General features: G+C 42.2%; 1 long non-coding RNA gene across 2 annotated transcripts in view; it reads left to right on the top strand.

The window, feature by feature from the left end:
• Positions 1-3: 3 nt before the first annotated feature.
• The window catches only part of LOC103692325 (uncharacterized), a 101,636-nt gene continuing 88,898 nt past the window's right edge, over positions 4-12,741 (top strand). Inside the window, exons 1-4 of one of the 2 annotated variants that reach the window (XR_015635673.1) lie at positions 4-98; positions 770-869; positions 5,532-5,689; positions 7,241-11,363. This is a non-coding gene — a long non-coding RNA (uncharacterized LOC103692325). Of the gene's footprint in view, positions 99-769; positions 870-5,531; positions 5,690-7,240; positions 11,364-12,741 lie in introns of those variants that run through there. The other variant, XR_015635672.1, reaches the window with a different exon arrangement.

The raw sequence follows: 12,741 nt of genomic DNA, 5'->3' as shown, positions 1-12,741 counted from the left end.
GACATGACGTTCTTGGGCGTCCAGAGCATGAACCTCCACCTCCCGTTTTCTAGAACCCGACCTTCCTCTTATCTGGGTCCTGAGCCCTTCCTTGCAAGGTAGGAACTCTGCCGCCAATGGCCAATGCCAGCTCGAACTCGGTGAAGCTAGAATCGAAAGGTCCGCTTGTCTGTGAGGGGAGGGGGACGATGGTAAAGGGGCTGGCGAGAGAAGAGACCCGCGCCCCGGAAGTTGCGTTCTCGCCGGTGCTGTTGGGAGTTGTAGTTCTCCTTTGATCAAGACGTCGGATCCAGGAACAGGCGCTCTAATGAATGAATGCCCAACTTGGTTTCAAACTTGTTTTGTTGTTTTAAGCCTGGAAAAAGAGCCCGGCTCATTTGTTGGTCCCTGGTCAACCCCACAGTCTTTCATCTCCGAAACGTCCTCACCTCTATGCAAATTGAAGTTGAGTTTTCTACAAGGCTTTCATGTTGCAATAGTATGATTATAAGCTGCTCTTACTCACTTTATCCATTATCTGGCCCTATCCCTGATACGAGTTGGGAAAATGTTATTTTTACAACTTAACAACTGAATGGCCTTATGGTTCACAGACATTAAACCTTGCATATTGTTGACTGTCTTGGGTCACATTTCCTAATGTTATCAAGGAAAGAAAAAACCCTCTGGTTTCACTTCCTCTTAATGGACTTTTAAAAACGCACTATTTTTAGAAGTCACACAGCCAAACTGTATTTAATTTAGTCTCTCACTGTCTTTGCCCCAGCAGACTCCTCTGACTGAAGCTATCTATCTGAGTGTGATATTAAGAATCTTCCCGCCCATGTCCTTGGAAAAAAGCTGTTCTCTCTCTTGCCCTCCATATAAAGGTACCATTTGCCATCCTCCCTGCCCTCTGGGTTCACCTTTAATATCCTAACAACTGAGTGAATTAGTTATTATTGGGGAAAGGAACTCAAAAGACACACGTTGATATTTTCTGTTGGATTACTTTTCTTTAGAATTATAAAACACCAAACACCCATTAATATACAAATATTAGTCAACACATAGCGGCTAGTGCACCAGTAAACGAGACCACTACCTGAGTGACCCTCCATATGTTCCCTCAACAAGTCTCTAGAGAATGCCCATGTCTGCAGCCCCGAGAGAGCTGGTCTTTGTTGAGGAGCTACTCCATCTAACTTTCCAAGTAAATCTTTTTCTTTGCCCAAACGAACTGCTTTTAAATCATTAGATTTTCTGAGTGAAGCAGTGAGTGTGGACTTACACTTATAGAAAATTCCCAGATCCGGCTAATGTCTTTTCTTTGTAATAAAATACTGTGGTAAAAAAAAAATGTGTATATATTCAACTTATGTAAAATTTAAAATGCATATTTTTAATTAATTAATTAATTTATTTTTATTGAATATTTTCTTTATTTGTATTTTGTTTTGTTGTTGTTGTTATTTTGTCTTTTTTTTTTTTTTTCTGGAGCTGAGGACCGAACCCAGGGCCTTGCGCTTAGCTAGGCAAGTGCTCTACCGCTGAGCTAAATCCCCAACCCCCTAAAATGCATATTTTAAATATGCCTATTTTATAACTCATAGAAGCAGAAGGATAGTCGTTTAATGTCAAGAAATCTGCACACATATGTGTATGAAGAAGGAAAAAAATGGGAGTCAAGAATGGAAATATTGCTCTTACCCTGTCTTACTTCTCTCTTACTCTTTGTTCTTCTCTGTTCTTGCCCCCTTCCCCTCCCCTTCCCACATGCCCACGACCGGATGCTTTTCCTCTCTTCTTCTACTCTTCTCTTATTAAACCTCTCCACATGAGAAAAAAAAAAGAATGGAAATACTGGGCTGAGAGATGGCTGAACAGTTTATAACTGGCTGCCTTTCCAGAGTACCTGGGTTCAGTTCCCAAAATCCTCATGGTGACTCACAACTGTCTATAACTTCAGTTCCCAGGGGTTCTGATCCCTCTTCTGGTCCACCAGGCACCAGCCATCCATGAGGTTTATAGACATACATGCAGGCAAAACACCCATACACACAAAATAATAGTTTAAAGAAAGCAGGGCATCCTGGGGCTGGAGAAATGTCTCAGTAGTTAAGGAGGAACAGAATTTGATTCCAGCACCAACAATGGATGGCTCACGACCACCTATACCTCCAGCTCCAGGGGATCTGACTCTTTTGGCTTCTGTGAACACCCACCCAGATACTCTCTCTCACACAGAAACACACACACACACACACACACACACACACACACACACACACACACACACACTTAAAAATAGGATAATTTATTTTATAAAGCAGGATATCCTAACACAGGCTTGCAACTCTAGCAGGAGAGTCTCTAGAGGAGACTAAGGCAGCAGCCTGAGTTTGAGGTCGCCCTGAGCTGTATAGTGAGACCTTGTTCAGAAAAGAGGCCTTAACAACCTAATGGAAGAGGATGGACAGAGAACCAGGAGGGATCTGCAAAATCAATGTAAATAAGGAACAAATGCACCTCTCTATTTCCCGGTATCCACTTAGGTTGACTTCTTAGCATTCATAGAAGTAAAATGTAAGAGGAGATTGTGTAATGTTTATACCACTCATACACTGAAAATAGTTTTGCCAAATATCTTGGATTTGGAGGGAATACCAAAAAGCATTCTCCTAAAGTGCTGGTGGTTCAAACAGACAATCCTTGCCTGCAAGACAATGTGGAAGTGCATGCAAAGGACATAAAAGGAAAAGATGATAAAAGTTTTTAATTCTGCAATTAGTCTTCAAGAGATTTATCCTAAGAAGATTGCCATTTCAGAGGATAAAGATGTAAGTGTGGGGTTGGGGATTTAGCTCAGTGGTAGAGCGCTTGTCTAGGAAGCTCAAGGCCCTGGGTTCGGTTCCCAGCTCCAAAAAAAAGATGTAAGTGTGTCCTTCGTTTACAGTAAAAACAGAGATAAAATATTCAACAGCAGGTGGAAAGTTAAATCAGTCTGGCCCACTTACAGTGAAAGAATGTAAAGTATGGCATTAATGCTTAAGAATGCTCAGGAAGGGGTTGGGGATTTAGCTCAGTGGTAGAGCGCTTGCCTAGCAAGCACAAGGCCCTGGGGTCGGTCCTCAGCTCCGGGGAGGGCAGGGGGCGGGGGGAAGAATGCTCAGGAAGTCATGATTAAAGAAGAAGCACCACACATTTCACATGAACTGTACACCAAAACTTATCAAAACAAGTTCATATACATTAAAAACAGATAAAATGAGCTGGAGGGATGGCTCAGTGGTTAAGAACACTGGCTGCTCTTCCAGAGGTCCTTAAGTTCAATTCCCAGCAACCACATGGTGGCTCACAACCATCTGTAATGGGATCCATGCCCTCCTGTGTGTCTAAAGACAGCTACAGTGTACTCATATATACTAAATAAATAAAAAATTAAAAAATTTAAAACAACAACAACCAAAAAAATCAGATAAAATAAGGAGTCAATATTTCTAAATAGTAGTATGACAGATTTTTCTTTTATTCCTTCTCCATGCATTTGTGGTTTTTAATCAGGCAGTTAATTAATATGCTGTATGTGTGTGTGCTTGCTTCTCTCTGTGTATCTTCCCTTCCCCACATTCCCCCCTCCCCGTGTGTGTGTGTGTGTGTGTGTGTGTGTGTGTGTGTGTGTGTGTGTGTGTGTGTTGGTCAGAGAACAGCTAACCAAGTCAGTTCTCTCTTTCCACTATGTAGATTCTGGGGATTGAACTCAGGCCTTGAGGCTTGGTGGCAAGTATACATGGCCCCTGAGCCATCTAGTCAGCCCACAGAAAATATTTGAGTTCTGCTATAATTAGAAAATAGATACTCGTCTAGAGGTCAGTGGACATCTGGACTCGTGATGGATTGGTGACATGAGAAGGAAGGACATGACATTTGTTCCAAGTGTCGTCCTACCTCAGATGACAATAGTCATTGCTGGATGTGTCTCTGTAGAAACTGTTCTTTAATAGCTGGAGCTTTATGTAATACTCAGGAGGAAAATATAAAATAGAATATAGAGGTGGGCAGAGTCACTACTGCCACTGCTGGATGATTTCTAAGGAGCTATGGCGTGCAAGATGACAGGAACAGACTGTTCTGTCCTGAAAGGTCATCCCAAAAATAAGGCATTGATGACAGAGACTTGAGCACCTTTTCGAGCATGAAGGTGTATAACAGAAGCTATAGTCTCTACCCCAGGGGTGATTTCTAAGTAGTTCTCACTGTTTCTAGGAATCTCTGTACAGCATTTCACCAGTGCAATTTACAGATACTCCTGGGTAGCCAGCATTTAAGTCATTCTATCATCTGAAGAGCTAGTGAGGATGGGATTGCAAAGATAAAATGTCACAGAGGAAAAAGCACTTCTGTGTTGTCCAAACTCAGAAATGTTTAAATACGTTAGAGAGTCCATACTGCCTTATAGGAATCGTGGAAAATCTAATCAGGTGCCTAACAGACACACTGTGTGGACAGTAATTTAGTCTCCAAAGTACAGCAATAGCTCAGTGTGGAAAGACTAGCATTGATGGTGTGTAAAGCAAAGGAAAACAACGTGGAAACAACTCAGGTAGCCAACAAACTCAGACTCAGTTCTGGGGAAGAAAGGGAGGTTATCTGACCCAGCAGTGGCCTATGGTCCTACCAAGGACACTCACTGGGCATCACAAAGACACAGATGAGCAATGCCATGCCACAGAAGAAAAAGAGATTACTGAAAGGAGGGAGGTAATGTGGGGGATATGGAAGTCAACCTCATGAAGGAAAAAGTGGGATGGAGAGCGAGGCACCTTGGGCTCCCACCACTCCTTGAAGAGTCCTGATCTCCCTTACATGGCATTAGATCTAGGATGGCTGCTCCCTCATGGAAGTCTTAACAGGTCTCTCTCTCTCTCTCTCTCTCTCTCTCTCTCTCTCTCTCTCTCTCTCTCTGTCTCTGTCTCTCTCCTTCTCCCCCCCCCTCTCTCTCTCTGTCTGTCTCTCTGTCTCTGTCTCTCTCTGTCTGTCTCTCTGTCTCTGTCTCTCTCTGTCTGTCTCTCTGTCTCTGTCTCTCTCTGTCTGTCTCTCTGTCTCTGTCTCTCTCTGTCTGTCTCTCTGTCTCTGTCTCTCTCTCTCTTTCCCTCTCTCTCTGTCTTTCTCTCCCTCTCTCTGTCTCTCTGTCTCTGTCTTTCTCTGTCTGTCTCTGTCTCTCTCTGTCTCTGTCTCTCTCTCTGTCTCTCCCTCCCCCCTCACATACATACACACACACACACACACACACACACACACACACACACACACACATCCTTCATCCCACTTCTGAATTACCTCATCAGGTAGGGTTTTTCTTGGAGCAAGGTGACATGGCGGCATGGTGAGATAAGATTGGCCAGGGATATAGGGGCTTGGGATTGGCTTAAACACTATATAAGCTTGTGCACTGCACAATAAACTCAAATCTGCATCCTGATGCTAGTCTCTGGAGTCTGATTCCCTGGATTCCTCATGTGACTCCATTGTCTTTCACCCTCCCATTCTAGGTCCTAATCCCACAAGGGAAAAAGAATAAGGAAGTATGGCTGGACACTGTGTGAGGGCTCCTTCCTTCCCTGTCATGGATTAAACCCTAATCATCCAAAGTCAGGAGAATTGAGATGAGAAATATGCATCTCCAACTGAGGCACAAAGGTTCCCGGAGGTCAGTGTGTTTCATAAAAATGTGTTTTCTCAAAGATTGTTTCTGAAAATACATGTATCGGCAGCAACAAGCTATTATGACTTAGAAAAAAATTGAAAGCTAAATGAGACAAACGCTTTAAAAAATATTCAGTTAATATGGGAAGTTGGTTCACCATAAAACAGCTTAGAAAAAGAGCAGAGAAATGCTGTCTGGTGTTCAGATGGAAAGATGGCCCATAACTCAGGCCTGTGACTCCCCTGTCTCAAGATTGTTGGAATCAAATGTGATGGTGGCCTTGAGTGATGTGGTTGACCCTGGAAATGATCAGGACTGTGAGGCATAGTGGCTCTCAGAAACATCCAGATCCTTGGAATAGGATCACCCCACCCTTCAATCTGCTCTCTGCCTCATTCCTCAAGCATTAATAAGGATTTTCCATCTACCAGACTACTGGATTGTTCACCTGGAGAGCCTTCCTGTGAAACACAATCCCCAGGGTTTCCGAAAATGCCATCCGTGTTCAGACATTACTTTATGCACAGCAAACAAAAGAGAAATTTAATGTAAAATGGCAAGTTTCTCTCTTGGTTCCAGATATATGAAGAAAGAGCAGCAACACACATTTTTAAGGTAGATGAAATATGACAAAACATCATAAAGGATAAAAGGATGAAATCAATATCAAGTCTTAATGATATTACTTATTCCCTTTTATCAATCTCCGCCAACACTCTGGAGAGAGGACCGAACTGCTGAAGAAGTTGAGGGTGTATTTTTTTTTAGAATTTAGCCATAGGCATTTATTGACTCATGATTCTGGAGGCCAGAAGCCCAACGTCGGGATGTCAGGAGGGTTGGTTTTTCCTGGTGCTGCCATGAGAGGTCTGTTTGCTCTTTGCTCCTGACTTGCACAGGCAGAAAGGTGAGGATGTACCTTAGAGGTAGGGTATTTGCCAAGCTTGAAGGAAGCCCTGGGGGTCCAAGAGCCAGCGCAGCATACAAGGAGAAGCATACAAGGAGAAGCATACAAGGTGTGCATGCCTGTAGTCTTAGCACCCAGGAGTTGGAGGCAGGAGGATCAGAAGTCCAAGGTCACTGTGTAAGCCATATTGGGTTTGAGGCCATCCTGGATTACATGAGGAGTCCCTGTCATAAAATAAAATAAAAGAATAATAGCTGGAACCTACGGACATATAAACCCAAACATGCATATGTAATCACGAAAGAACAGTAGAAAGACTGGCCCCAGATGTCTTAGTGCAAATACTTATTAGATTTTAAATGGCAGGATTAAGGCATGTGTTTATCCTCTGCTCTGGAAATAGAACTGCTGGCTGAGTAAGTCCCCCAGAGGCAGAAAGGCCAATAACTGGACAGAAATTCATTATGGTGTCATTCTGAGAACAGCTGCTGCATACAGATCCTGGCACTCAGCACCCTGCCCGGTGATCAATGTGACTCCTTCGTGCCTAGGAGCCTCTCCATCTTGCATTTCTCCTCACTAAGCATTCAGCTACTGGTTGTCTCACTCACGCTGTTGATGTATCGATGTTTGTTTCATGGTTCCAGGTTATGTTTCACTGAGGTTTCAATAGCAGGGTCCCTTCTGGCTATCTGCTGAATGAACGTCCTTCATCATCTTCCCTCCTTGGAGCTCTTACTCTGATAGCCCATCGCAGCTCTTCCATTAAATTCAAAAGAGCTGTCTTGTCTAATATTACCTAGGACGGAGTCCAAAGCTCACCAGGAAAATGAACAGCACTCCTTCAACGTCAGCATGTGTGTATTAACATTGACACACCAAGATGTATGAATTCCCCTGAGCTGAGACAGAGCCCTACCATCATGGAATCGTTAGAAACATGTCTGCCGCTCCGGGTGCTTTCCCAGCCTGGAACATTGCATAGTTATTAAGGATCTCACCAAGGATGAAGAATTGGACAGATGCTGTGGTTTGGAGGGAGTTTGTTCCCCAAAGGACTCGTGTTGGTCTGCAACATGACCGTAATAAAACATTGTGGAGTCTCTAAGAAGTGGAGCTTATTTCTCTGCCTCTGAGGTAATTAGGCCATCTGTGGTGCTGCTTAAGGAAGGGACTTGTGGGATGCCCACTAGTCCTGAAAGAGTTGTCACAAAAGGGAAAGACTGGCCCCTCCCTGCTCTCTGGCCTCCTGAGGTCTCACCATATGGCCTGTTCCTCTAGCATGCGTTTCCACTATCGTGCCATTGGCCATGCTGTAATGCAGCCAGTCCTTCACCAAAGGCGACTGGACCATGGCACCATAGTCCTGGATACCCAGAACAGTATGTTAAATGAGGTTCTGTTCTTTGCAAGTCATCCCTCCTTGGATATTTTGTCTCAGTGATGGAAAATGGACAAGGCACTTGAATATGACCCCAGACGACCTGCACCATTTACTTATGTTGACTTGTTGGAAAAAGAATTTTGAAGGCCAGAGTCAGAAAGCACAGAAGCATTATAGATGGTATTTCTAATCTGGAAATAAATAACTCAGATCCGTCAATAATAGAAAGAATGACTTGTACTGCATTTACATAATGGAGTGCTGTGTAGGAATGTAAAGAGGAAATTTACAGGTTCTCTAAATAATATGGGTATATTTTCAAAAACACTTTTGAGGTAAAAAGGTCAAATGCCAAGGTCTAAGGCCATAAAATCCTCCTAATTCCATGGCCACTGTGCCGCTACCGACTGGATCTGAGTATTCCTTCTCCACTCCGGATGTTCCCCGTTTCCTAGGTAACTGGCTCTAATTTATCATGGTGAAGAATACAGACTCCTGGAATGAGGCAGGTCCAGCTTGAGTCACATTTTACTCACATCCAATAATAGCCTTAGACCATAACAACACCTATTTTGCCTGGCTTCAGTTTTTCTCTTGCAAAAGAGCCAATAATAATAATAAAACATGTTTCTCAGATTTGCCTTGAAAATCCCGTGAGGGAACATATGCTAAGCATGGTTCTAAATAAAAGTTGATTCTTTCCTTTTTTAAATTCCCAAACCTTGTTTTTTTTTAAAAAAAAAAAAAACTCGTAGAAGGATTTGGTTAACTGATAACTTTGAAGAAGTTAATGTGGCCCCTTTGTGTCTCTGCCTCCGAATAGTGGCTACCCAAGGCACTGTGTGTAGAGCTGAAACACTGCCTTCCGGTCCCTTTGCACTCCAGCTGTGTCTCCTGTAAAACTGGGACCAAAAATGCAGCAACACCAGAGGGCGCACACGAGCATTAAATAAGTGTGACATTTGTATGACACAGAGACGGCTTCGCCATATGCCTTCTCAAAAATATATTTTTGGTGCCAGCCACATTAATTTTCAGAAATATCACTTGGTGTTAAGATGTTATGTAGTGATTCTATTTTCACAGTAGAAAAAAAAAAGGCTATTAAAATCATCTTCACAGTAAACGGTAAGAACCAACTCTTATTTCTTCCAAACCTTATATTCTACAGTGTTTGTATAATACTCACATAGATAATGTTTAGGTTAGTTTCCCTGAAAAACACTCTTACAAGTAGCTATCTTAGTCAAACGTCTAAGTTCTGAAAATGCCGTGAATGTTTTATTTTATTTATTTTTGAGACGGTGCAGTGGCCAATGCTGATTCTCATCTCAATAGAATCACCTCAGAGGCGAGGCTCTGAATCTGTAAGGGATTGTCTAGATTAATTTAACTAGAGATGGGGAATTCCACCTAAATTATGCGCGGCACCATCCTGTGGCCTCAGATCATGGTCAGAAGGAAAAGGAAATAGAGAGCGGAACACAGCATTCACTTCTGCTTCCTGCCATGGATATAGTGTGTTAGCATGCTTGGTTTACACAGTGCTGGGAATCAAACTCAAGGTCTTATGCCTGCTAAAGCAAGCACTCTAACAACTGAATTACACCCCCCAGCCCATCTGTGACTACTTTAGATTCAGGCTATTGACTAATTCAAATGTTTATTTATTCATTCTGTCAACATGGTCAACAGACAAATAATTAAAATATAAAATATGTCAAATTACTGTATGTATCATGGAGAAACATAAGCCAGAGAGTGGAAGATTTGGGTGACTCAAGCTAGGATTAGGATCTTCCAATTTAAAATGGCGTGGACAACTAAGAGACTGACTCACCAAGAAGGAGCCCATTGACAAGGAAGGGCCCAAGATAAGTAAAGGACATGCCAAGCGGGCATCTGTTTGAAGAGTAACCTCAGAGGAAGGAATGGAATCTGCAGAAGCCAAGCCGTGAACGTGTCCCAGAATGGCCGAGGCCAGCCTGGCTTCAGCACTACCGGAAGTTGCCGGAAGTCAGTATGGGACAGGGTGTTTCTTGGTTAAGTTTGTGACTCCTTCGCCAAAGAACGGAAGATCAGGGTTCATAAAGATTTGCAAAACCAAGGCGATAATTTTCTTGGAGCAAAGAGATAATGCAGGTTAAGATAGAGATAAGAGAGAAACACCGTCAAGATGGCAGCCGTGAGGCTACTCAAGGGCCTGGTTATTTCTTGCCCCATGTAGATGTCTCTGTAACGTTTCTATTTGTAAAACATGCCTTCCTCATTTATTTGTAGTTATTTTCATGGTGGCTAAAGGTCCATGAATATGCGTCTGTTTCTAAGCTGTTCTGCCCCCACCGACCATGTATGTGTTCTTTAAAACCCACGCTTTCTTATTGCTGTGAGTTCTGTATTTTGCCTATGGACAGGACAAGTTTTACCCTTATTTTTAAAATTAAACGTATTTATGTACTTGTTTATGTATGTTTGTGGACGCCTGAGGAAGTCATCTTTCTCCTGCTACCGTGTGGGTTCCTAGGATCAAACTCAGGTTGTCAGGCTTGGCAGCAAGCACCTTTCCCTGTTCACCCAGCTCACCAGTTGTTTTCTTCCCTCTAAGGGCTGAACCAGCTAGCGACGTATCCGTTCACAGACACATTTTAGAATAAGTTTCTGTGGTTTCCCTGAAAGAAGACTTAAAAGTTTAAATGTTATTGTTTTGTACTTGGGCGAATTTAGTTACTTTGGAGAATTTAGCATCTTTGTACAATTAAATCAACCCATTTAAACTCATGTGCATATGGAATCATCAGCTCTCTATACTTAAAATATCCCCCTCGCCCCACTTCCCTCGCCAGCAGACTGGGCATGCCAGGTTAGATCAGTTTTGACAATGTGTTGCTTTGCCTCTGTAGTTATTTTGTCTTTAAAATGTTCCTGGTTGGTTAATACTGATGCAGGAGAATGCTGTATTTTCAAGTGAACATTATGTACACTAACTTGTGGGAAAATATTGGTTCACACAGTTTGTTTATTTGTGAAAGCTCTTTATATATTAAGAATGCCCACTATTTATATGTCATGATTATTCTTCCCAGTTTGGATTTTTATCTTTTGTATTTTTTACCTTTTAACCCTTAAATTGACCAAAGGGTCAATTCTGTTGATAATAATATGTGATTTCCTTCCATTCATAAATTTTGCATATTTGGGCTGGCTGGAGAGATGGCTCAGCGGTTAAGAGCACTAACTGCTTTTCCAGAGGTCCTGAGTTTAAATCCCAGCAACTGAATGGTAGCTCACAACCATCTGTAATGGGATCTGATGCCCTCTTTTGATGTGTCTGACAGCGACAATGTATTCATATAAATAAATATTTAAAATTTTTTGCATATTTGGCAAAATGTACTGCATTTTGTTTTGCTCTCTTCTGCCCTTTCAATGTGTTTTCACCAAATACAGAATGTCAGACTTGCCAAAGAACTGTGTTTTCACTCTTGATCCACTAGGGGCCAACACTCCATTGAAAAATTCTGCTGTGCTGTCCTGAAATTTGTATTTTTTCTCTCTGAAGAAGAGAGAGGAGGCAGGCTAAACAAACCTAGCAGAAAATTACCAATTTCCATTCAAATTAGATAGGTCCAAAATGAGTCAAATTAGATGTCAGAAAAGTCTAAACAAAATCCATAAGGTACTTTTGAAGGCACGAAGTCATGTAAGGAGCCAGTGTTGTTTTGAAATGGACAAAAATAAAGATACAAAATATAAATAGGATGACTTAAAGCTTTGTTAAAATTTAACTTAGAAGGAAAAAGGACTACAGAATAAACGTAACTCAGAATCCACACTAAGCCTCAGGGAATAGAGAAGAGGTAAAGAAGCAAGAACAGCTTTTCTTCCTTTCCCTTTTCTCTGCCACGCCAGATGTGGGGCTAACCTGCTCCTACATCCCACAGGATTCTCGCACAATTTACCGAGGAGAAAACAATTTTCAAACCCCAAGCAACACAAAACAAGAGGGGGTGGCTTCAATTCAGTGAGCATCAGTAGACAAGGCTGCTCCCGAGGGACTGAGCTAGCCCCAAGCTGTGGATAGAAGGTGATTTTTCTCTGAATCCTATTAACATTCTCAAAATCATATTTATCACATGAAAGGAGACAACGGGGGAGCGGGGAGAGGAAGGGGAGGGAAGAACTTGATCAGACCAATTGGCAAGGCTACAATTCTCTTATTTGTGAAAACCAAAACATCAGCTTTTTTTTTTTGAAAGAGTCCCTTACGTATAGATGGCTTCTTATATTTAGGTCTGGTGTGAAGGGATCAAACAGCCCCCACGCAAACTGCTATAAAAAGCAAGTACTGTGGTTACAAAGGTGCACATGTCAGCTTGGGACTTGGCTTCTGAATACCCTTCTTAAGTAGGACAAGTACGTCATATCAGATATGAGAACTCATTCCATAAAAGGATTTATTTTTACATCAATTAAAATAAACGTATAGGCTGGGGAATGTAGCTCAGTTAAGCAGAGTGCCTTCCCAGCATGCATGAAGTCCTGGGTTTAATCTCCAGCACAGCACAGATCACAACTGGAGGCTTACACCTATAATCCTAGCAGTCAGGAGGTAGATGCAGGAGGACCAGAGCTTCAAGGTCACCAGGTATTTAGAGTGAAAGGAAGCCTAAGTTAGAGACCCTGACTCTAAAAACACAAACAAACAATTGATAACAAATGTGTGCAAATAATACATCTTGATCATCTGTACCCCAGCTTCTCTTT

Source organism: Rattus norvegicus, chromosome 13 (assembly GCF_021556685.1).
Source record: "Rattus norvegicus strain SHRSP/BbbUtx chromosome 13, alternate assembly SHRSP_T2T, whole genome shotgun sequence".
NCBI classification, from domain to species: Eukaryota; Metazoa; Chordata; class Mammalia; order Rodentia; family Muridae; genus Rattus; species Rattus norvegicus.
Note: the sequence above shows the minus strand (reverse complement) of the source record. Positions and strands in the feature narration are given on the sequence as shown.